Here is a 25,499-nt window from a genome sequence, read left to right as displayed (position 1 = left end):
TTGACGGTAGCCTGGCCAGATGCACTCGTGATATTTGTCGTGCTTGAACAGACGATTCTTAATAGTCCCTGGTGACAGATCAGGTACTGTATACGTCCATATTTATTCCCTGGATGAATTTCTGTCAGAAACAGCTTCTCTCACAATTCGTGGATCTTATAGGGCAACTTTAATACACTACTGGCCATTAAAATTGCTACACCATCAAGATGACGTGCTATAGACGCGAAATTTAACCGACAGGAAGAAGATGCTGTGATATGCAAATGATTAGCTTTTCAGAGCATTCACACAAGGCTGGCGCCGGTGGCGACAACTGCAACGTGCTGACATGAAGAAAGTTTCCAACCGATTTCTCATACACAAACAGCAGTTGACCGGCGTTGCCTGGTGGAATGTTGTCGTGATGCCTCCTGTAAGGAGGAGAAATGCGTACCTTTACGTTTCCGACTTTGATAAAGGTCGAATTGTAGCCTATCGCGATTGCGGTTTATCGTATCGCGACATTGCTGCTTGCCTTGGCCGAGATCCAATGACTGTTAGCAGAATATGGAATCGGTGGGTTCAGGAGGGTAATACGTAACGCCGTGCTGGATCCCAACGGCCTCGTATCACTAGCAGTCGAGATGACAGGCATGTTATCCGCATGGCTGTAACGGATCGTGCAGCCACGTCTCGATCCCTGACTCAACAAATGGGGACGTTTGCAAGACAACAATCATCTGCACAAACAGTTCGACGACGTTTGCAGCAACATGGACTATCAGCTCGGAGACCATGGCTGCGGTTACCCTTGACGCTGTATCACAGACAGGACAGCCTGCCATGGTGTACTCAACGACGAACCTGGGTGCACGAATGGGAAAACGTCATTTTTTCGGATGAATCCAGGTTCTGTTTAGAGCATCATGATGGTCGCATCCGTGTTTGGCGACATTGCGGTGAATGCACATTGGAAGCGTGTATTCGTCATCGCCATACTAGCATATCACGCGGCGTGATGGTATGAGGTGCCATTGGTTACACGTCTCGGTCACCTCTTTTTCGCATTGACGGCACTTTGAACAGTGGATATTACATTTCAGATGTGTTACGACCCGTGGCTCCACACTTCATTCAATCCCTGCGAAACCCTACATTTCAGCAGGATAATGCACGACCGCATGTTGCAGGTCCTGTACGGGCCTTTCTGCGTACAGAAAATGTTCGACTGCTGCCCTGGCCTGCACATTATCCAGATCTCTCACCAATTGTAAACGTCTGGTCAATGGTGGCCGAACAACTGGCTCGTCACAATACGCCAGTCACTACTCTTAATGAACTCTCGTAGCGTGATGAAGCTGCATGGGCAGCGGTACCTGTCCACGCCATCCAAGCTCTGACTGATGACCTCAGATGTTAAGTCACATAGTGCTCAGAGCCATTTGAATCATTTGAGACTCCTACGGGCAGCCACGTGAATCGGACTCTTACAACTGGAGCCGAGGTAAACTTACGCTTGAAACTTACCCCATGTTTATATTTCCGTTTATGTGGAAGATGAAGTCTTGTAAATCTGAAGAATTCTTCCGAAACACTTTATGTTTCTCTCGAGCAAGCGTATACTTCTATTTCATACTGCGCAAAATATACCCGGTTTATAATTCTGAGAATTTGTTGCTATTGAAGTTTTTAAATAAATTGCACGACACATGCACGGGTCGTATTTTCGGACGATTGCTTTTCAAATGATGTATTTCTTTGAACTGCAATTCCTTGGAAATTACACTAATGATTTAGAGTATTCGTACATCCATGTGTAATGTGGAATTCATCACTAGAGCTAGGAGAAGTGGACTCGGTAGTATAAAGGGAGATAGAGAGTGTTCTGTTATCAGCAGAGAAGCCGTAACAGCGAAACATGTCAAGAGAGCTCAGTGACATCGAATGTGGACTATTCATTGGATGTCAACCGAGTAACAGATCCATCAGCGACATTTCAACCCTTGTAAAGCTGCCCATGTGGATTGTTGGGTATGTGATTGTAAAGTAGAAGCTTCAAGGAACAACTATAGGTGAACCATGAGGAGGCAGACCTTATGTACTGAAGAAAAGAGGCGTCCGAGCATTGCGGAGGCTGGTTGTAAAAAGTCGCATGGAATCAGTGGAAGGAGCTAGTCGTGACTTCATTAGTACTATCAACAGTCCAGTTAGCACAGTGACCATGCAAAGCAGTTAAAAACACAGGATGTCTTAACAAGAATGACCCGATTTTTAATAGAATTATTTATTAGGAAGAAGGGCTTAACACCAGCAAATTGCATGCTAAATTACTCAGAAAAGACTATAAAATGTCCTCCATTGGCTGCACGGATGACATCTAGCCGATAGCCGAATTCATCCCAAACTGAGAGTAAGGTGTCTTCTGTCACTGAAGCTACAGCACCTGATGTTCTGGTTTTTAGTTCACAATGTCACGAGGTAAGGGAGGAACGTAAACACATTGTTTAACACATCCACGCAGGAAGAAATCACATGGTGTTAAGTCAGGAGACCTAGGAGGCCAAGAGGGTAAAGCCTGGGCTCGCGGTCTTCTACGCCCTATCCAACGTTGAGGCACAATGGCATTGAGGAAACTGCACATGTTGTTGTGGCAGTGCGTTGGTGTTCCATCTTGCTGACAGATGAAGTTGTCGGAGTCAAGTCGTGGGAATAATCAGTTCTGTAGCATTGGAAGATATGATTGTCCTGTTACCGTTTCTTCCTCAAAAAAGTAGGGTCCATAAACCTTGCTTTGCGAAGCAGCACGAAAACATTCACTTTTGGTGAATTGTTCATGAGGATTTTAGAGCCCCCATATATGCACATTATGGCGGTGAACCTTACAGCTAATATGGAAAGTTGCCTCATCGCTGAATATAAATCGTGACATAAAAGAGGTTAGGTTGGTTAGGTTAGTGTTGTTTAACGTCCCGTCGACAACGAGGTCATTAGAGACGGAGCGCAAGCTCGGGTTAGGGAAGGATGGCGAAGGAAATCGGCCGTGCCCTTTCAAAGGAACCATCCCGGCATTTGCCGGAAACGATTCAGGGAAATCACGGAAAACTTAAATCAGGATGGCTGGAGACGGGATTGAACCGTCGTCCTCCCGAATGCGAGTCCAGTGTGCTAACCACTGCGCCACCTCGCTCGGTGTGACATAAAAGAGTCATCTTCCATGTCCTCTAGAGTGGCACTGCTAAAGTTCACTCGCTTCACTTTGTCAGTATCTCGAAGAGCTTGTACCATTTGTCATCGTTATGGTCTGAGGGTTAAACGGTGCCGTAACACACGCCACACTGTCATGTGTGGTAACGCAAGTTCTCGGCTAGCACGGCGCATAGACTTGCGGGGGCTCCGCTCAAATGCTCGTCGGATTTGTTCCACTGTCTATTCAGGAACGCGTGGCCGGCCAAGACTTTTGCCTTTACAGAGGCACCCTGTTTCTTCAAACTGTTTATACCACCGTCGAATGTTCTTTGGTGATGCTGGTATAGCACGAAATCAAATAGGAAACGCCAGCCGAACTGCGATCACTGACTGAGTACGACTAAATTCAATAACACAATACGCCTTTTGTTGCGCGGACGCCATATTGCGCGAGACTGGCTGCACGCTCCAGGTCAGCGCTCGTAGTGACATCTAGCGGTTGTTTTGCTGAAACTCTAGACCATGCTGATTACATCTAGCGCTGTTTCAGTTACCTAGTGACATTTGTCTCAATATTATTACAAGTTAAAATCGGGTGATTCTTTTTGGGACACCCTGTACAATGATCGAGCAGCTCCTCTATGCTTTACGAGGGCAGTTCAATAAGTAATGCAACACAATTTTTTTCTCGGCCAATTTTGGTTGAAAAAACCGGAAATTTCTTGTGGAATATTTTCAAACATTCCCGCTTCGTCTCGTATAGTTTCATTGACTTCCGACAGGTGGCAGCGCTGTACGGAGCTGTTAAAATGGCGTCTGTAACGGATGTGCGTTGCAAACAACGGGCAGTGATCGAGTTTCTTTTGGCGGAAAACCAGGGCATCTCAGATATTCATAGGCGCTTGCAGAATGTCTACGGTGATCTGGCAGTGGACAAAAGCACGGTGAGTCGTTGGGCAAAGCGTGTGTCATCATCGCCGCAAGGTCACGCGTGCGGGCCGGCCGTGCACAGCTGTGACACCTGCAATGGCGGAGCGTGCGAACACACTCGTTCGAGATGATCGATGGATCACCATCAAACAACTCAGTGCTCAACTTGACATCTCTGTTGGTAGTGCTGTCACAATTGTTCACCAGTTGGGATATTCAAAGGTTTGTTCCCGCTGGGTCCCTCGTTGTCTAACCGAACACCATGAAGAGCAAAGGAGAACCATCTGTGCGGAATTGCTTGCTCGTCATGTGGCTGAGGGTGACAATTTCTTGTCAAAGATTGTTACAGGCGATGAAACATGGATTCATCACTTCGAACCTGAAACAAAACGGCAATCAATGGAGTGGCGCCACACCCACTCCCCTACCAAGGAAAAGTTTAAAGCCATACCCTCAGCCGATAAAGTCATGGTTACAGTCTTCTGGGACGCTGAAGGGGTTATTCTGTTCGATGTCCTTCCCCATGGTCAAACGATCAACTCTGAAGTGTATTGTGCTACTCTTCAGAAATTGAAGAAACGACTTCAGCGTGTTCGTAGGCACAAAAATCTGAACGAACTTCTCCTTCTTCATGACAACGCAAGACCTCACACAAGTCTTCGCACCCGAGAGGAGCTCACAAAACTTCAGTGGACTGTTCTTCCTCATGCACCCTACAGCCCCGATCTCGCACCGTCGGATTTCCATATGTTTGGCCCAATGAAGGACGCAATCCGTGGGAGGCACTACGCGGATGATGAAGAAGTTATTGATGCAGTACGACGTTGGCTCCGACATCGACCAGTGGAATGGTACCGTGCAGGCATACAGGCCCTCATTTCAAGGTGGCGTAAGGCCGTAGCATTGAATGCAGATTACGTTGAAAAATAGTGTTGTGTAGCTAAAAGATTGGGGAATAACCTGGTGTATTTCAATGCTGAATAAAACAACCCCTGTTTCAGAAAAAAAATGTGTTGCATTACTTATTGAACTGCCCTCGTACATTTCAGTATCCAACGCTTTGGTTGAGGTAGTCTAAAGAGCAGTGGGTCATAGGAAAGGAGTGATTTGGAGTGATGAATCACGCTACACCGTTTTTTTTAACCACAGTCCGTACAGGTCTTGAAGGTCCAAGGGTCCGACCGACCGCCATGTCATCCTCAGCCCTTAGGCGTCACCGGACGCAAATACAGAGAGGCATGTGGTCAGCACACCGCTCTGCACACCATTGTTAGTTTTCGTGATCGGTGCCGCCACTTCTCAATCAAGTAGCTCCTCAATTGGTCTCAAAAGGGTTGAGTGCACTGCACTTGCCAACAACACTCGGAAGACCCAGACGGTGACCCATCCAAGTGCTAGCCAAGCCCGACAGCGCTTAACTTCGGTGATCAGGCCTTTAGATTGGCGAATGTCTGCAGAATGTTACCTACCATTCTGTGCAGTGCCAACAATACCAGGTGTAGAAGTGTGAAAACGGAATTTTCCTGTAGATGGTTGCTAGCCGTCAGTGTAGGGCTCGTGAGACTGCGTCTGCAGCGCCATCTGCTTCCTGTAATGGCTGACGACGAATGTCAACACACAGTAACCCACGTTCCATACACTGGTATCTGTTTCAACCCCGTAAACATATCGGGTGTTTTGCCTGCGAACTACGATTTGCGGACAGCATTGATTTTCTGTAATCATTTGAAGAAAACCACTGCAGAATCGCATCGAATGCTTGTCGAAGCTTTCGGCGAACATGCTCTTCGGAAAACACAGTGTTTGGAGTGGCTCAAAAAATTCAAAAGTGGTGATTTTGACGTGAGAGACGACGAGCGCGGGAAACCACCGAAAAAGTTCAAAGATAACGAATTGCAGGTCTTATTGGATGAAGATGATACTCAAACTCAACAGGAACACGCAGAACAATTTAATGTGACGCAGAAAGCCGTTTCTCTTCGATTCAGAGCTATGGGGAAGGTGCAGAGAGTGGGAAAATGGGTTCCGCTGAGCTGAATGAAAGACAGAAAACAAATAGAAAGACCACTTGTGAAATACTGCTCGCCAGATACAAAAGAAAGTCGTTTCTCCATCGAATAGTGATAAAAAATGGATCTATTTTGAGAATCCTAAGCGTCGTAAATCATGGGTGAATCAAGGCAAACCATCGACATCCACTGTAAGACCAAATCGCTTTGGAAAGAAAACAGTACTCTGTGTTTGGTGGGATCAGAAGGGTATCATCTATAATGAGCTGCTAAAATCTGGTAAAACCAACACCAAATGATCGATTTAAATCAAGTATTACGTGAAAAACGAACGCAGTATGGAAAAAGACAACACAAAGTCACATTGTTCCATGATAACGACCCATCACACACAGCAAAACGTGTCAGGGAAACGATCGAGGCATTCAGTTGGGAAATGCAAGGGCATGCGGTTTATTCTACAGACTTGGCTCCGTCCGATTATCATCTACTTGCATCACTGGGACATGCTCTCGCAGAACAACGCTTCAGTTCATATGAAAATGTACGAAAATGGCTCGCTGACTGGTTCGCTTCAAAAGAAGAAGTTTTTTTTTGCGCTGCATTCAGAAGTTGTATGAGAGGTGGGAGAAATTTATTAACAGCAATGGAGATTATTTTGGATAAAATACAGGCTATCAGTTTCAAACAACAGACGTGCAATTATTGCAGCCAAAGCCAAATTCCGGTTTCATACTTCTACCTCCGGTAAAGTACAGAGGAGGTGTTTTTCGAGGTGAGGGTGTGGTCCGTATATTGCTCTTAAGAAAACGCTAAATGCGGAAGGGTATGAATACATTTTACAGTATTGTGTACTGTGCGTAGTAGAGGAACAATGGGAGACGATGACATATTGCGAGACAATGGTTTGTGCAAAAAGACACAGCTGAAAGTAACTAACCAGTCCAGAGTCTCAGTGCGACACCTGTGGTATAAATTATAAAGTCAGCTTCAGTCCAGACCCCAGCGTGCAACTTGGCTACCTTCTCTGGTTTCGTCTCTCGAGGAAGCCTGGGCCGCCATTTTCCACAGACATCCAGACACCTAATTCAATGTGCCCCAGTAGAGCTGAAGCCGTCATAATGGCGAGGGGCGGAGACACCAAACATTGCTCTCCACTAATCAGATAGTTTACGCTAAATTGATGCAGTAAGCATTGATGCAAATTATTATTAATAATAAATAAAGAATTGTATATACAGGATGATCCAGAAGTTACGATCAACTAACTTATAGACTGAAGCGCCAAAGAAACTCCTATAGGCATGCGTATTCAAATACAGAGATATGTTAACCGGTAAAATACGGTGCTATGGTTGCCAAGTGTCTGGGGCAGTTTTAGATCGGTTATTGTTCCTGTAATGGCAGGTTTTCGGTATTTAAGTGAGTTTGGCTCAAATGGCTCTGAGCACTATGGGACGTAACATCTGAGGTCATCAGTCCCCTAGAACTAAGAACTACTTAAACCTAACTAACCTAAGGACATCACACACATGCATGCCCGAGGCAGGATTCGAACCTGCGACCGTAGCGGTCACGCAGTGCCAGACTGAAGCGCCTAGAACCGCCTTGCCACATCGGCCGGCTTAAGTGAGTTTGATCGTGGTGTTATAGTCGGCGCACGAGCGATGGGACACAGCATCTCCGAGGTACCGATGAAGTGGGCATTTTTCCTACACGACCATTTCACGAGTGTACCGTGAATATCAGGAATCCGGTAAAACATCAAATCTCCGACATCGATGCGGCCGAAAAAAGATCCTGCAAGAACGGGAGCAACAACGACTAAAAAGAATCGCTCAACGTGACAGATGTGCAACACTCCCGCAAATTGCTGCAGATTTCAGTGCTGGGCCATGAACAAGTGTCAGCGTGCGAACCATTCAACGAAACATCATCGATATGGCTTTTCGGAGTCCCATTCTTGTACCCTTGGTTACTGGACGAGACAAAGCTTTACACCTCGCCTGGGCCCGTCAATGCCGAAATTAGACTGTTGGTGACAGGAAATATGTTGCCTGGCCGGACGAGTCTCGTTTCAAATGGTATCGAGCTGATGGAAGTGTACGGGTATGGAAACAATGTCATGATCCACGGACCCTGCATGTCACCAGGGGACTATTAAAGATGGTGAAAAGGCTCTGTAATGGTGTGGGGCGTGTGAAGTTGGAGTGATATGGACCCCTGATACGCCTAAATAGTACTCTGGCAGTTCACACGTACGAAAGCACCCGGTCTGATCACTTGCATCTGTTCATGTCCATTGTGCATTCCGACGGACTTGGGCAATTCTACCAGGACAACACGACACCCCACACGTTCAGAATTGATACAGAGTGGCTCCAGGAATACTCTTCTGCGTTTAAACACTTCTGCTAGCCATCAAACTCCCCAGACATGAACATTATTGAGCAATCTGAGATGCCTTGCAACGTGTTGTTCAGGAGAGATCTCCGACCCCTCGATTTATGGACAGCCCTGCAGGATTCATGACGTCAATTTCCTCCAACACTACTTCAGGCATTAGACGAGTCTACTCCACGTCGTGTTGCGGCACGTCTGAGCCCTATAGGCAGCCCTACACGGAATTAGGCAGGTGTACCTATTTCTTTGGCTCTTCAGTATAGTTTCGCTGTTACGTGGATCTGAAAATGTATTCTAGGTTGAAAACAACGTTATCTGCGCGTAGTACTTCTGTCTTCTGGTAATGGTTGTTCAAATTACAACAACACAGGTAGTAGTTGTTATGTGTCAAATTGCAACGCTGCAGGCGTCACTCCTTGAAAATACAGCATGTGATGGTTTTGTTTGCTTGTGGTCCTGGCGAATGCCACGGCATATGATCGTGTTCTGTTTTGCTACCAAGGTGATACTGGTGTAAACAATTGTGTTATAAAGGCGGAGCCGGCCGAAGTGGCCGTGCGGTTAAAGGCGCTGCAGTCTCGAACCGCAAGACCGCTACGGTCGCAGGTTCGAATCCTGCCTCGGGCATGGATGTTTGTGATGTCCTTAGGTTAGTTAGGTTTAACTAGTTCTAAGTTCTAGGGGACTAATGACCTCAGCAGTTGAGTCCCATAGTGCTCAGAGCCATTTGAACCATATAAAGGCGGATACAAGCAGATTCACAACTGAAAAACGTCTCCTTCTTAGCGTATGGATGCATGAGAAGGAACGAATGAGTGAGACATAAGGTGAAATTAGGGAAGATATTTTTAATCGCTTCGAGAAAGAAGCCTCTACGGAGGATAATCTATGGAAACTGGAAAGATAGGTCTTTGCAGCACGGTCTGTGGCAGACGCACCACGCAGTTACAGCGATAATGAAGTCACTGAACGCTCAAATGCATCACTGCTTCGCTCGCGAGCAAAATCGACAAGGGAACGGTCGGCAGAGATTAACATTCCCTCCTTGTCTCGTTGGATGAAGAAAGAAGGTTATTGTTAATTTCGATCCGCTAACTTCGATGACTTAAGTGATCATGATATGAATACTCGACGCGATTCGTGCGAATAGCGTAAAGAGAGAGTTTGAATGGTTTCTCATTGTGCTTAATGTCAGCCATAACGTTTATCTTGGATATGTACTCGTATTCTGTAATACGACAACCGGTCTATAAGACCAGAAATACGATTTTTCATCGTGACGCGTCACAGACATGTCAGCCATATTTTACCATTTCAACATGCACTTGAGAATGGCCACAAAGCCGAAATCATGATCGTGTAAAATGAATGAACATTTAACAATCAAACAGCGGAAATTTCTTTCAAAAACTAGTGAGGTTGAAATTTTATGAAAATGGTTCAAATGGCTCTAAGTACTATGGGACTTAACATCTGAGGTCATCAGTCCGCTGCACTTAGAACTACTTAAACCTAACTAACCTAAGGACATCACACACATCCATGCTCGAGGCAGTATTCTAACCTGCGACCGTAGCAGCTGCGTGGTTCCGGACTGAAGCGCCTAGAACCGCTCGGCCACAACGGCCGACGAAATTTTATGAGAACATGGTTTTGTGGATATAAGCTTTTAAATATTTCCTTAATCAAATGTTTATGTAGATAATATTTACATTACTGTCACTAGACAAGTATATGATACACTTTGAATAATAATGATTAAAGAAATACAGCTTGTAGCACAATGTTGGTATTTTATGCAGGATGTGAAAATGGAATAATTACAGGGAATAGAGGTTCATGAAATCACAGATCCTTATCATATATAGAAATTTACAAATTACAATTTGAATAGCTGTTATTAGCATTATGAGGACGACTATATTTTATTAGTAACTAAGTCGATCCAAATCACATATTAATGAACAGAGGCTTCAGTGCTCGGTGAGATATAAAAGAACAATAATGAGTTTGTGAAATTCACATTGTAATTTTCGGTGACTGGAGAAGTACCAAATTAAGATGCCACCTCTAGAAGGAAAAGTTGATAAATAACTTTATTGAAATATCTTTAATATGATTTGATAGTAAACTGTTTTACAAATCAGAAATGTGATTATTCATTTTTCTCTCCTACGAACTAACATTCATTCTGAATTCATGGTTACGTAATTATACCTATAAGATCTAAAAATAAAACGTTGGTAAACAAATATTTGCGTATTCTCCAATCTGTAAATAATAATCTCAAGGTAGGTTTCTAGAAAGAGTATCATTATTGGACGTCTGACACAGTTACTTCCAGAGAACACACCTAGTACCATCCTCCCAGCAAGTCGAATACTTAGCGGAATGTTACAGTGATCAACAAAGTTCGTATCTCCTCTGCCGAGTCCGTAGGGACATACGCCGCTGTTAGTAAAGTATACATTATAATCCAATTTGTTTTACCTTTTCCAAACAAATTACAGTACACTCAGTGCAAATTGTCGTCAATCGAAACTGCTTACGACATCTTTTTTATTTCCAAACTCTTCTTGTAGCTGACCACGCTCTCCATCTCCAGCCTGCAGAAGCTATTCATTGGAACCAAATCGTCGTCCATGCAGCGTGACGGAACAGAAATCGTGTGATTAAATTCGGGAATTTTCCATTTTAAGTCAGAAGTGGAAAGTCTTCTGTGCTCTCGTCGTCTTACACAACTGATTAATCGTGCTGTATTAATATTATGTTAACGCACAGGTCTATATTTTGCATATGATATTACGTGAGTACATATTTGTTTGTGTGTTATTATTATTCTGTTTGAGGTACTACTGTGAGTGGGATGTTTAGTATGTAAGTAGGCTGTTTAGGTTTTTATGTTGGTAACGCCACGTAGCGCTCTGTATGAAAATCACTGACTGTGCTGTGTGCAGTCTGTGGCTTGTTGGACTCATTGTTGGAATATTGACTAGTGTAGTGTTGAGCAGTTGGATGTGAACAGCGCGTAGCGTTGTGCAGTTGGAGGTGAGCCGCCAGCAGTGGTGGATGTGGAGAGAGAGATGCCAGAATTTTGAGGTTACTACTATCAAAATCTTTCATTTGCTAACTATGCCTATCAGCAGTTAGTGCCTTCAGTAGTTAGAATCTTTTATTTAGCTGGCAGTAGTGGCGCTCGCTGTATTGCAGTAGTTGGAGTAACGAAGATTTTCGTGAGGTAAGTAATTCATGAAAGGTAGAGGTTGCTGTTAGTCAGGGCCATTCTTTTGTAGGGATTATTGAAAGTCAGATTGCGTTGCGCTAAAAAAAATATTGTGTGTCAGTTTAATGATGATCAGAATAAGTAAAGAGAGAACTGTCTGAGTACGTTCAGTTTTACTCAGCTGTCTTTTGTATCAAATAACGTAGAAGTTTACTAGCACAGTCATTCATAATTTTTAGAAGGGGAAGTTTCACTACTTAGGCGGCACACGACACTGGGATTTCCCCAGTAGAGGTCTTCACGTCAGAACAAGTATGTCAAGGAGCTTCCAACACCGCAGGGATACTGAAGGGCGTCGGAGAAGACAACGATGTCTAGAAAAATGTTCTGTAAAAATATCTGCTATTCAGTTGAGTTACACTGGTATAGCTACAGAGACAGCATTTTGTATCACTTCATGTAATAGACGTACACAGCTGTTTGTTTCTGTGGGCAATTATTTCTAGTATATGGAAGAGTATAATTATTATAAGGAATATATTTAGAAGCAAGATACTTGAAGAATAGTATATTTTCATGGTTTTACCAGTGAACCCTCTCACGTGGCGACCCTGGAGTTGAGTACGAATCTGAATTGAAAGAAATTCGTATTGAAACATAAAATACAAGGAGTGTTCAAATGGAAAAGTACGAAACGTCGTAACAACTAAGCAGGTTGAAACTGGCATACGCCGCATAGGGATTATGTAGTGAGACATCTAGGCTCGCGAATATAGCGTCATCACACCTGCCACAAAAAATTCAAAGCTGTGCCCTCAGCAAACATGGTGATGCTTAACGTCTGAGATCCGATACTCATCGAATTTCTCGAACACGGACAAACCATTAACAGTGACATGTACTGTGAACACCCCGTAGCCTATGCAAGTCCATCAAGAGCAAACGGCCCGTGTTGCTCACGAAGGGAATGATTCTGCTGTATGGTCAGGCAGTGCCACACGTCTCCAAGGTCAAAGTGGGAACAGTTTGTGCGTCAACCCTGCAGCCCGGACATGTCACTCTGCGACTTTGATGTGTTTTGTCCTCTAAAACATCTCTGAGGGAAGCGCTGCAACTCAGACAACGGAATGAAGGACATAGTAGAGGACGGGCTGCTGTCACAGCCGCAGGAATTCTGGGATAGTTGAGCTCAGGCCTCTGGTGTTCACATTTGAGTAATGACCATTCATACCCACGGTGTTGTTTCGTATATTTTCCTTTGAACATTCTTATTACAAGACGAAATTAAATAAGAGAAATGTTGCATCAACGATTTATTATACACTACTGGCAATTAAAATTGCTACATCACGAAGATGACGTGCTACAGACGCGAAATTATAACCGACACGAAGAATGTGGTGTCACAGCCAGACACCACACGTGCTAGGTGGTAGCTTAAATCGGCCGCGGTCCTGTAGTACATGTCGGACCCGCGTGTCGCCACTGTGTGATCGCAAACCTAGCGCCACCACAAGGCAGGTCTCGAGAGACTGACTCGAACTCAGCCCAGTTGTACGGACGACAGAGCTAGCGACTAGACGTACGAAGCCTTTCTCTCTCATTAGCCGAGAGACAGAATAGCCTTCAGCTAAGTTAATGGCTACGAACTAGCAAGGCGCCATTAGCCTTACAGTGATTGTAATTAAAGTCTCCTTTGTGCGATGTACCACAATGAATTATTAAAGATAAGTATTATACCAGCTACGTACTTTTCTTCATAGCATTAATTACGTATCCTGTTCCAGTACTTCACGCCCGTCTGCGTTAGTCTCGCGTGCCCTTTAAGCCACCTCTATCTACAAGGTGTTGGCCCAGCTGCCGACACATCAAAGAAGATGCTGTAATATGCAAATGATTAGCTTTTCAGAGCATTCACACATGGTTGGCGCCGGTGGCGACACCTAAAACATGCTGACATGAGGAAAGTTTCCAACCGACTTCTCTTACACAAAGCCGGCCGCGGTGGTCTCGCGGTTCTAGGCGCGCAGTCCGGAACCGTACGACTGCTACGGTCGCAGGTTCGAATCCTGCCTCGGGCATGGATGTGTGTGATGTCCTTAGGTTAGTTAGGTTTAAGTAGTTCTAAGTTCTAGGGGACTGATAACCACAGCAGTTGAGTCCCATAGTGCTCAGAGCCATTTGAACCATTTGAATCTCTTACACAAACAGCAGTTGACCAGCGTTGCCTGGTGAAACGTTGTTGTGATGCCTCGTGTAAGGAGGAGAAATACGTACCATCACGTTTCCGACTCTGATAAAGGTCGGATTGTAGCCTATCGCGATTGCGGTTTATCGTATCGCGACATTGCTGCTCGCGTTGGTCGAGATTCAATGACTGGTAGCAGAATATGGAATCGGTGGTTTCAGAAGAGTAATACGGAACGCTGTGCTGGATCGCAACGGCCTCGTATCACTAGCAGTCGAGATGACAGGCATCTTATCCGCATGGCTGTAACGGATCGTGCAGCCACGTCTCGATCCCTGAGTCAACAGATGGGGTCGTTTGCAGGACAACAACCATCTGCACGAACAGTTCGACGATGTTTGCAGCAGCATGGATTATCAGCTCGGAGACCGTGGCTGCGGTTACCCTTGACACTGCATCACAGACAGGAGAGCCTGCGAATGTGTGCTCGACGAAGAACCTGGGTGCACGAATGGCAGAACGTCATTTTTTTCGGATGAATCCAGGTTCTGTTTACAGTATCATGATGGTCGCATTCGTGTTTGACGACATCGCGGTGAACGCACATTGGAAGCGTGTATTCGTCATAGCCATACTGGCGTATCACCCGGCGTGATGGTATGGGGTGCCATTGGTTACACGTCTCAGTCACGTCTCGTTCGCACTGACGGCACTTTGAACAGTGGACGTTACATTTGAGATGTGTTACGACCCGTGGCTCTACCCTTCATTCGATCCCTGCGAAACCCTACATTTCAGCAGGATAATGCAGGACCGCATGTTGCAGGTCCTGTACGGGCCATTCTGGATACAGAAAATGTTCGACTGCTGCCACCGCCAGCACATTCTCCAGATCTCTCACCAATTGAAAACGTCTGGTCAATGGTGGCCGAGCAACTGGCTCGTCACAATACGCCAGTCACTACTCTTGATGAACTGTGATGAACTGTGGTATCGTGTTGAAGCTGCATGGGCAGCTGTACCTGTACACGCCATCCAAGCTCTGTTTGACTCAATGCCCAGACGTATCAGGGCCGTTATTACCGCCAGAGGTGGTTGTTCTGGGTACTGATTTCTCAGGATATATGCACCCAAATTGCGTGAAAATGTAATCAAATGTCAGTTCTAGTATAAGTTATTAGTCCAATGAATACCCGTTTATCATCTGCATTTCTTCTTGGTGTAGCAATTTTAATGGCCAGTAGTGTAAAAAAAAATTGCGTCTGAACTACGATACTGTTACAAGTTCAGCAAGACTGAAGATGGTTTTATTAACTGTGAAAGACAATTAGTGCAAAAAACATCATTAGGTACGTGAGCGCTTTAGAACAATTAACAAGTATAGACAACCGTATGGAATAAAGGAATACGAAGACTTTGTCACATTAATTTTCTGTTAGCCACTTTCCCTTCGTATAGTCTGTTTCTAATAATCTGAATGTGATCCTTGACGGTTTACCTTGAGCAGTCTGTAGCCCATTCGTTTAAATGGTTGATACGAAAGAAGGGTTACTACAACCCTAGACTGATTGTTCAGAAAATTCTCCTGATGTCACACTGTTTGATGTTTACCACTGCCAGATTCTCTTCTTCCTATCTCCTGTTGCTTCTTGATACTGCATTCGGTGCTGACGAGAAAGAATTTCTTGTGTAAGTAGCCTTTGATGTCCGGCCTCGTGATCCAGCGGCCACGTCGCGGAATGGGTTAAGCTGTTTGCTTCTCAATAACACAATAAAACACTGCTCTGTTGGTGCGAATGTCAACATCAACATCAGCTTACAAGAACACGAAGACAGCACACAGTCTTGAAGACACCAATTAAGATACAGTTTCTTGTTAATGGAACGAGTTTCTATTAAGTCTAACACTACTATTTGACAGTAGACGGGCATCTACTAAATGAAACTAACAGAGAACCCCAACTCTATGAAGTACTATAATACAAGAACTCAGCACCGCGATTGTAGCGACCCGCTCTTAAGGCTTTTGCGAATCGCTGTGTCTTAACATGCAGTTAAGGCGAAGCAGCCAGTTCGACGGTGTGTTTCAGTAAAGTTTCAGAGATGACTGGAAGTGAAGAATCGTCTCTCTCACTCAGATGCAGGGTTTCACTAGGTAGAATAATTAGAAAACGTTGGAATGAAACCATCCCTGGGACATCCACGTCAGAGACTTCTCCTACTTCGTGAAAAGCTAAATTCAGCTTAAAGGCGTCACTTCACGTCAAAATATTTCACAATGTATTTCAAATGCCGACATCCATACAAGTCGCCATGTCACGTCAACGTTCACAGAAAGAAAGTTTTGACGGTGTCACCGTCTTCTGACATCGGAAGTTAACTTGTTTTCGCTGCGCTCGCCCATGTTATAATTGACGATTTTGTGCTTTGCTTTCTTCTTAATCTTTATTTTATTATTGCGCTTTTTTCGTGGAAAATTGCAAAAAATCCATGAAAGCTTTGATTTTTTTACGTGAGTGTTCTTCCCCAAGTGAGGTCAGGTATTTGAAAGCGAAATATTATTTAGGTTTTGCAATAACAGAAGTTGTTGAAGTAGTCTTTATTAGGAGATATTTTAATACAAAATTCAGCTCTAATCAAGGAGGGGAAAAACAGTTGTTTATGACGTTATTAGATGTGTAGGGCGAGAAACATAACAAATATTGTTTGATAAGTCTGTATGTACAAATTTTCGCTAGTAAATAAATGTCGATGTTCGAAAGGTTATTTCACTTCTCAACGCCTTACCACATAAAACTGATCAAGAACATTGCGTCATGAAGCTCGCTTTGGCCATTAATAAGCTTCATCCTTCTTAGTTCTTCAATTCTAATACTAAACAGCGCCTTTTTGTATCATGAATGACGGCTCGTAACCTCACTTTCATCATTCGGTATTAACCTAAGACACTGACATGAAATAACAGAGCAGTGACGTGATGTGACGGCCAGAGTGGATGGGCCTTAAGTCAGATCGGACAGGACACCCCTATCTGGAGTTGAATAGTTTAAGTTCACTTGGTTTTGACAATTATATTACTTCCTATTTCGTCTCACTTACCTGGTCAGTAAAGCTGACGTACTGCCTTATTGTCGAGAAGAGGAAGGACATGTGTTACGGACGAAAAATTTTCTTCTGTCTTTTAACTGTCGTTAAAGGTCTCGATCTTCATTCGTCTTCAGTCCACCATTAGTACTTTGTATATATTTCTTTTAGTTTATTCAAGCATTCGCCTTTATTGCGAAGTAAATGACCATAATTCTCATCAGAACAGAGCAAGAATTTTTCCAACTGTCACGGATAACCCTAATCTACAAAAGATATAATAGTAAAATAGAACCTGTACCGTGGTAGTCACACAATGAATGACCTGAGCCGCTTTCAAAGAGACCCATACGTACCGGGCAAGATATTGATACTGTTAAGTATACTAGACTTGCATTTGGGGTACTGCGATTCAAATCCCTTTCGAGCCAGCCAGATTTATTTCCTGTCGTTTCCCTATATCGATCAAGGTGAATACCGGGATGATTTCTTTGGGAAGGCCGCTATGATTGCCTTCCCAGTCCCCGCCACATTCCAAGTACTGAGTTCAGTCTCCAATGACTTCGTTATTCACAGGACATCAAAGCCTGATCCTCTTTTTCTACGTTCCTCCGTTTGTAATGACGTGAGCACGAAGGCCATGCATTCCTTAATGTAGTCTTACTGGATAACATTGATGGCAGCAGGTGCGATCTAAGGCCCAAGCTATCTGGTTTCCTGTCATCTTCTGCAGATAGCGAGGATTAGTCCTATACGATTGGTTTGCGCCGTAAAGACGTACCAACTGCGTGTGAGAATCGCTCACTTCATTTCGTATTACAAGGCGATTGAGCCGTGGTTTATTATGAAAAAAAGGGACTTGCAGTATACGTGGAACAGACCTCGAAATTCCGGAAGGTTTCAGGTAGATATTTATGTAATGAAAGATTTCAACAGCAAATATTTATACGAACAGAAGTGAGCTCTGAACATAATTTATTGGCTCAGAACGGTAAATTGAAACTGAAAAAGGTTGAAAATTAAAGAGATGAGACGCGAATAAAATGAAAGAACGACCGCTTGTTGAGAGTTTCAAATGCAGCATTAGGCAACGATTGAATGAAACAGGGGAAATAAATAGTATAAAAGATGAATGGGTAGCTTTGTGAGGTGAAATAATGATGACAACAAAGAAATGGACAAAAAGACAAGGCCCAATAGAAATCCTTGGATTACTCATGAGATATTGGATTTGACTGATGGAGGGAGGAAATATAAAAATGAAGCAAATTGGGCACGGGAAAGGGAATACAGATTTCTAAGAAATGACATTGACAGAAATAGCGAAATGGCAAAGCATTAACGGTTATAGGAAAAATGGAAAGCTGTAGAACCATGCATAAGCATAAAAAAGTTGGCACCGGCTATAGGGAAGCAACAAAGGAACCTTAAGAGAAAATTGAAGAGCTCAGATGGCAAGCCAATGCTCAGGCAAGAAGAAAAGACTGAAAGGCGTAAAGGACATATAAATGGCGTACAGAAAGTACTAGAAATTGAAGTGAATAATGCGGATCTGTACCCGTATTCGAGGGTTAGCGACTCTGATTGTAATCAAAACGTCCTCGATCCCAGGTTCGAATACCGCCAGTGCTTAAATTTTGATTAATAATCAGCATTGGCGGCCGAAGACTTCCGGCTTGTCAGGAGAGCGGAAAAGCGGACAGAGTTCAGGGCTCTCTCTTGTCCTTGCGGTGGGAAACTGCCCCTGAAGGCGGAAGACTCAGCAATGATCAACGGCATGAGGATGCAGATGGCAATAACCACTGAATTAAAAACACGTAACGTGTTTCCACAGGACATGTGGCCCTGTCATGGAAAAAGTGTCATGATGATCTCTCCATTCGCAAAAGATTCCGGAACAGTCCCCCATTCGTATCTCCGGGAGGGGACTGCCAAGAAGGAGGTGATCATAAGAAAAAGGTTGAATAATCAAAGAAAGGGTAAAGTTCAACGAGTCGGGACGTGGAATGTCAGAACCTTTAACGTGGTAGGGAAACAAACCTGTAAAGGGAAATGCAAAGGCTCAACTAGATGTACAGGTCACCCCGTCAACACCGACATTGGATTATTGATTACTGGAAACATGTTGCCTGATCGGACAAGTCTCGTTTTAAATTGTATTGAGGGGATGGAAATGTACAGGTATGGAAACAACGTCATGAATCCATGGATCCTGCATGTTGGCAGGGGACTGTTCAAGCTGGTGGAGGCTCTGTAATGGTGTGCGGCGTGTGCAGTTGGAGTGATATTGGACCCCTGGTATGTCTAGATACGACGCTGACAGGTGACACGTACGTAAGCATCCTGTCTGATCACCTGCATCCATTCGTGTCCATTATGCCTTCCAACGGGCTTGGGCAATTCCAGCAGGACAATGCACCACCGCACACCTCCAGAACTGCTACAGAGTGGTTGCAGGAGCACACTGCTGAGTGTTAATACTCCCGCTGGCCACCAGACTCCCCAGATATGAACATTACTGAGCGTGGCCTGCAACGTGCTGTTCAGAAGGTATCTCCACCCCCTCGTACTCTTACGTATTTATGGACAGCCCTGCAGGATTGATGGTGTCAGTTTCCTGCAGCACTACTTCGGATATTAGTCGAGTCCATGCCACGTCGTGATGCGGCACTTCTGGGTGCTCGCGGGGGCCCCCACACGATATTAGGCAGGTGCACCAGTTCCTTTTGCTCTTCAGTGTATTTCGTGATTACGTCCCAGTATATATCATTTCGAGTTCATGCGATGATTGAAATAAGTAACCGTATTAGGCTTTTCTGAAGTAAAATAATTTCGATCTTCGCTATGTCATCTTACGATGCCATTATGGTCACTGAGCGACTACATGGACGATCTTGTTTCCGACTTTACGTAAAACCGAAGTTTCTTTGGAATTTTAGTCAGGCCACTTGACAAAATATATTTTTAGTATTCACTAAATGCTTCTCGCACGCTATTTGTTACGCTCATTTTGACTTCGTTCAACTTTCACTAGCCAACTACACTTTGGCTTCGCTTAAACCGCTGTTGAAGCTCTCATTGCTTTTGAGCAGCTTTCTAATACAACTACTGAAACATAGTTCCACATTTTGTGTTAGCAGAAGAGCCAACACCGTGTTACGAGTGGAGGCCGAAATGCACGCGTTTTAGCTCAAGCAGGCTAGCGTGAGGAGGGAAGAACTATACTGAAGTGAGGTCTGGAACATGACAAGGAATGAGAATTCATAAAGCGGACGTAATTAGTTTGATACTTAACTTTAATCCATTAATGATGAACGTCGCTCTTGACGGTACATGATTCACAATATTATCTGTTCAGAATACATTCTGGAAGAAATTATAGTAACTGAATATGGCGCCTTGCTAGGTCGTAGCAAATGACGTAGCTGAAGGCTATGCTAAACTGTCGTCTCTGCAAATGAGAGCGTATTTAGTCAGGGAACCATAGCTAGCAAAGTCGGCTGTACAACTGGGGCGAGTGCTAGGGAGGCTCCCTAGACCTGCCGTGTGGCGGCGCTAGGTCTGCAATCACTGATACTGGCGACACGCGGGTCCGACGTATACTAACGGACCGCGGCCGATTTAAAGGCTACCACCTAGCAAGTGTGGTGTCTGGCGGTGACACCACACCACATTATCTTTCTCCGTACATGCTGGTCTAAGGTGTGTTGTGCAATGATTTTGAATGTTATTTATCTTCGTCTTCAGAGGTGAATATCTGATGTTGCCTACTCATATACTCTAAAATTTGTCTCTTGTCATTATTGCTTACCGCACTCCTTGATGCTGTCACAGCCTTGTCATCACAGATGCCCACCTGATTCTTGAAAAGATTGGGCATTCAGTGAGAAATAAACGAAATAACAAAAACTGCGATCTGAAAGCATGCATTGGTGCAAAACTAGGAGAATGAACAGGCTCAGTATTGTAAGAAGTTGGCAGTACATGCGTCTGAAAGAGCCACATTTCTCGCAGAACGTGGCAGCCGTGAGACTACAGTGAGGTGGTCAGGCCGGCCGGCGTGTTGACCACAATGCGGCACTTAGCGCCCGTTGCTCGCGTTCAGTCCAGTTCGCATGTCGCCATCGATAAGGCTCGCTAAACACAGCCCGGAGGTCTGGCGTGGCGTGCCTCGCTTCTTGTAACAGCGTAGCGGCCGCGTTAACCGTAAGGTTCAAGAACTTTACTGCCCAGATAACGGAACAGCACGGCCAGTTCCACTTGTCTCGCACACCTATCAGACCCTTGCGCGCCCAATTAAATTCTTTGTGCTGTAGCGAACAACGCAGTTCGCATTATTTTATAAACCGAAAGGTGAAAATCAAATGAGCACACAGACGTAACTGTGCAAAAACATTAAAGGTCGTCATTCTTGGAGTACGTGAGTTAATGAAGTAACCCACTATCACCCAGAAATTAAAAAGTAGGAGACTGCAATGGGCTGGAATGGAAAACAACAGAATCACCAAGAAAGCATTTGAAGGAACTGGCTGGCTCTGAGCACTATGCGACTTAACTGCTGAGGTCATCAGTCGCCTAGAACTTAGAACTAATTAAACCTAACTAACCTAAGGACATCACACACATCCATGCCCGAGGCAGGATTCGAACCTGCGACCGTAGCGGTCGCTCGGCTCCAGACTGTAGCGCCTAGAACCGCCGGCCACTCCGGCCGGCTTGAAGGAACTCTCCAGGCTACAAGACCATTGGGCCGATCTCGTACAAGGTGGAAAGATGACATAGAGAAGGACGTCGCAGCATTAGGAATTTCCGCAGGGTGGAGAGAGGCTGCGAGAGATAGAAGGCGGTGGAAGCATATCGTTGATGCAGCGCGTGGTCTACAGGGCCTGTGATCGCTGAGAATAGAGAGAGAGATTCTTGGAGTACGTGCCGGTCATGACTCATTCTAAAAAAAAAATAAAAGAAAATGAACCAGTCATCAACTTGATGTGAATACTACACCAAAGCTATCCTAGTCTTCAAATGATGTAATTGAATGTTTAAAACACTGAACATGTCCGGAGGAGAGTTCAGTTGTACATACTAGCACACAGGGTGTATCAGAATTAATGGCGCAAATAGGTATAGTTGAAAGTACATCGTCGAGTGAGAGTCAGAGGAATGTATCTTAAAACGTGATTTTCCTCTTTTTAAAGGTATTTCGTCACGGTAATCTGTTCCTTGTTATGTCTATCTCTTCTCCTTGCGAGAGTAAGGTGCTGCGTATCTTCCAGTTACGAGCTTATTTTAGAGACAGATAGACGTGTTGACACATCCGTTCTTCTGTTTCAAGTAAGTGTATCTCAGTTTTCAGATCAGCAAAATGCATGGGCACTTACGTTCTTCTGACTGCTTACTTTACGAAGTAAATTTGGAAATAAGTTTTAACCGATCAGCAGTCATTATTTGCTTGTTTTGCATAATATAATTTTGCTGCATTTGTGCGCTGTTTAGCCGGCCACTGTGGCCCAGTGGTTCTAGGCGCTTCAGTCCGGAACCGCGCTGCTGCTACGGTCGCACGTTCAAATCCTGCCTCGGGCATGGATGTGTGTGCTGTCCTTAGGTTAGTTAGGTTTAAGTAGCTCTAAGTCTAGGGGACTGATGACCTCAGACGCTAGCAGCTAATACTAAGTGCAAAGGTCGCACCACGGCTCGTTGTTGAACCATTCGTCTGTCCATTTATTCTCGGAACTGTCTACGTACGAGGTTTTAAGTTATTGCATTTTCATTGCAAGAATCAGTAAGCGGAGAAACGCTAAACAATAAATGCCCTTTATAAGCACTGTCAAGCAGACACATTGTTTTTATTGTCACGTGACATTTCGTTTAGTTTCGTGAAGCATTCACTGTGAAGAGTTTAATGTTAGTGCGCGCTCTCTGTTAGACAAAAATTGACTTCACGAGGAAGGAGAATAGCTGAGTTAGTGTTGCAAAATTACCGCAATAAAAAGGAATTCAACATCCGATGAAGGTAAGACGAATTACTATAGATATTACCTACGATATAGTCATCCACGGAGGCACGGATCATTAATTTGATTGTCTTGGCTCCTATTCATTGTTTATATATTTCTGAAATAACAGGAGCAGAAGAAAAGAACGGTAAAACTTCGTCTGTAAAAACAAAACAGTTTCGATATGTAACGACTGCCAGAGTTAAGTGAAAAAGAGTGAAATGAATTCAAAGTGCTTAGTTCGGGTTCATCAGATAATTATATGCCCGAAGGCAACACGGATTCTTCCTCATCACCATCATCTCCGAGGGTAAAGAAAAGAAGAACTTCACTTCACAGTTCAACTGAAAACGCAACAATCTTTAGAAAATCTAAGTAACTAAAGTGGTAATCCGTTTACACTGTTGGTCTTGTTTAACGTTTCAGATACTAATTTCTTAGTCACGAATTATTTGAATGTCTAGTTAAAGGTATGTAACAAAAACAAACGAAACCGTATACTGAGACTATCATTTTAATATGGTTATGGATACACCTTTCCTTAGTGGTCCTAGATTATATTCTGACTTATTTCTTCTCTTGATTGAAATTTTACTAAAATAATTACGCAAGTGCATTTCAGTAGACGTAGGGTCACACTATTTTGTCTGTGGGTGAACTGGTAGATTTTGTCGTAATTATCGCACGTTATAGGTTTCATAATTGATTGATGTGGTATACATTTCTAGATAAGGCACTAACGCCAATAATGTAATTTTCTCCTTTTCCAGGCAATGTACAAATTACGTAAATCTCTATGAACCCACAAATCATCTATTGTCCTGATTCTCTAGTTTGTCTGGGCAAAGGTTTTGTAATGTTAATGAACATGCAACAGGAAGAAGTAATTCCAGTGACTCTTGATTATAATGACAAAGAATCTAGGCAACGTAGGAGAGGAAATGAAGTTGGTATGGAAAATGAAACGAGAAAAAGAAGTAAGAGCACAGACAAATGGAGAAGGAACACAAAAAAATTGAATAGGCAGTTAGGAAAGGCGCACAGGTGAACTGCTAATTAGGAGATGCCAGCCAGAATATTTAAGTACAAAAATTGTCTCAAATGGCAGAGAAAGTGTAGCGAAAACATCAGCGAGACTGAATGGAGAGGGCTGATGAAAGATATAGAAAAGCAGTGACATTATTTAGCTCCGCTTATTAAGGAGATACCTTAAGCGAGGTCACGTTCTGCAGCTGCGCAGTCTCGAAGAAATGTGGCAAAGTAGTACTTTCTCCTGAAAGATAGTTGTGAAGTTTAGGTGTGTCTAAAGCTTTTCCTCAGTACTTTTACTCTACAATACCAGAAACATCTGTTTGATACATACAGAAGAAAAGAGGTAGCACCAATATGATTGTGACTGTTGACAAGAGTGGTCGTCATCGTTCAGGTATAAGGAGATCCGACGAGGCTAGAGAGGGAATAAGGAACCATATAAAATCGTTTCCTACTGTTCCATCGCATTACTGCCGACACAGCGCTGTGTGACAATTCTTACCAGGAGATCTGATTATACAGACTGCTAGATAAGAAACAAACTATATAAGAAACGTTGCGAAGAAGGACAGATTATAACTGAAAAATATTGGCTATTCGGAGAAATATTCAGTACAGAGTTTTTTAACTTAGGCTTTCATGTATCAAGAAAAGATGTATGCGACCATTGCTGTCGCTTTTAAAATCTGCCTGAAGAAAATCAAGAGGCAGAGAAAGACCAGCACTCAGAACATCTAAAGAAAAGAGGGAGCTAGAGAACTAAAACTAAAAAATGAAATGAAGGAGCGGGCCCAAGTAGGAGAATGTCATTTACTGGAATGTGACCTAGAAACTGTAAGGTACTGTCCACACATATCAGCTGAAGCCATTTTTTACATAAGAAGACTGGCTGTATACAGTCTCACAATATACAATTCCAATACCACAAAAGCTAGAAATTACGTGTGGCATGAAGGCGTGGCTAAGTTCGGATCAATTGAAGTAGCATCATGTGTATTTGAAGAACTCAAGAAGATTGCAGATGGTCGTCCAGTTGTTCTGGTCGCTGACACCTGCAAAGGACAGAATCAAAACGTCAACATGAGCACCATGTTTCTTCATGACTTACAAACGCTAAACATTCCTACCATACAGCAATGCTTCTTTGAGCCTAGCCGCTGTATAATAGAGTGTGATCCAGTCCATGATAGTATAGAGAGGGCTGCAAAAAGTATTAATATCTACGACCCTTCAGGGCGGTATACTGTTGTTCAGACTGCTGCAAAACGAAGACTGTATGAAGTCGTTGAAATAGACCAGAAGGACTTCCTGAATTCTGGTGCTATGCAGAAGGAAAAGTTGAAAAATACTGAATATGACAGCGAGGGAAATGAAGAACAATGGCTTAAAATGACGAGTGATGTTAATCACATCTTTTTCAAACATTTCCATCGGAAGCAGTTCAAAAGTATGCCAGTTTCCAGAAAACC

This window comes from Schistocerca nitens, chromosome 1, assembly GCF_023898315.1.
Source record: "Schistocerca nitens isolate TAMUIC-IGC-003100 chromosome 1, iqSchNite1.1, whole genome shotgun sequence".
In the NCBI taxonomy this organism is placed as follows: Eukaryota; Metazoa; Arthropoda; class Insecta; order Orthoptera; family Acrididae; genus Schistocerca; species Schistocerca nitens.
Note: the sequence above shows the minus strand (reverse complement) of the source record.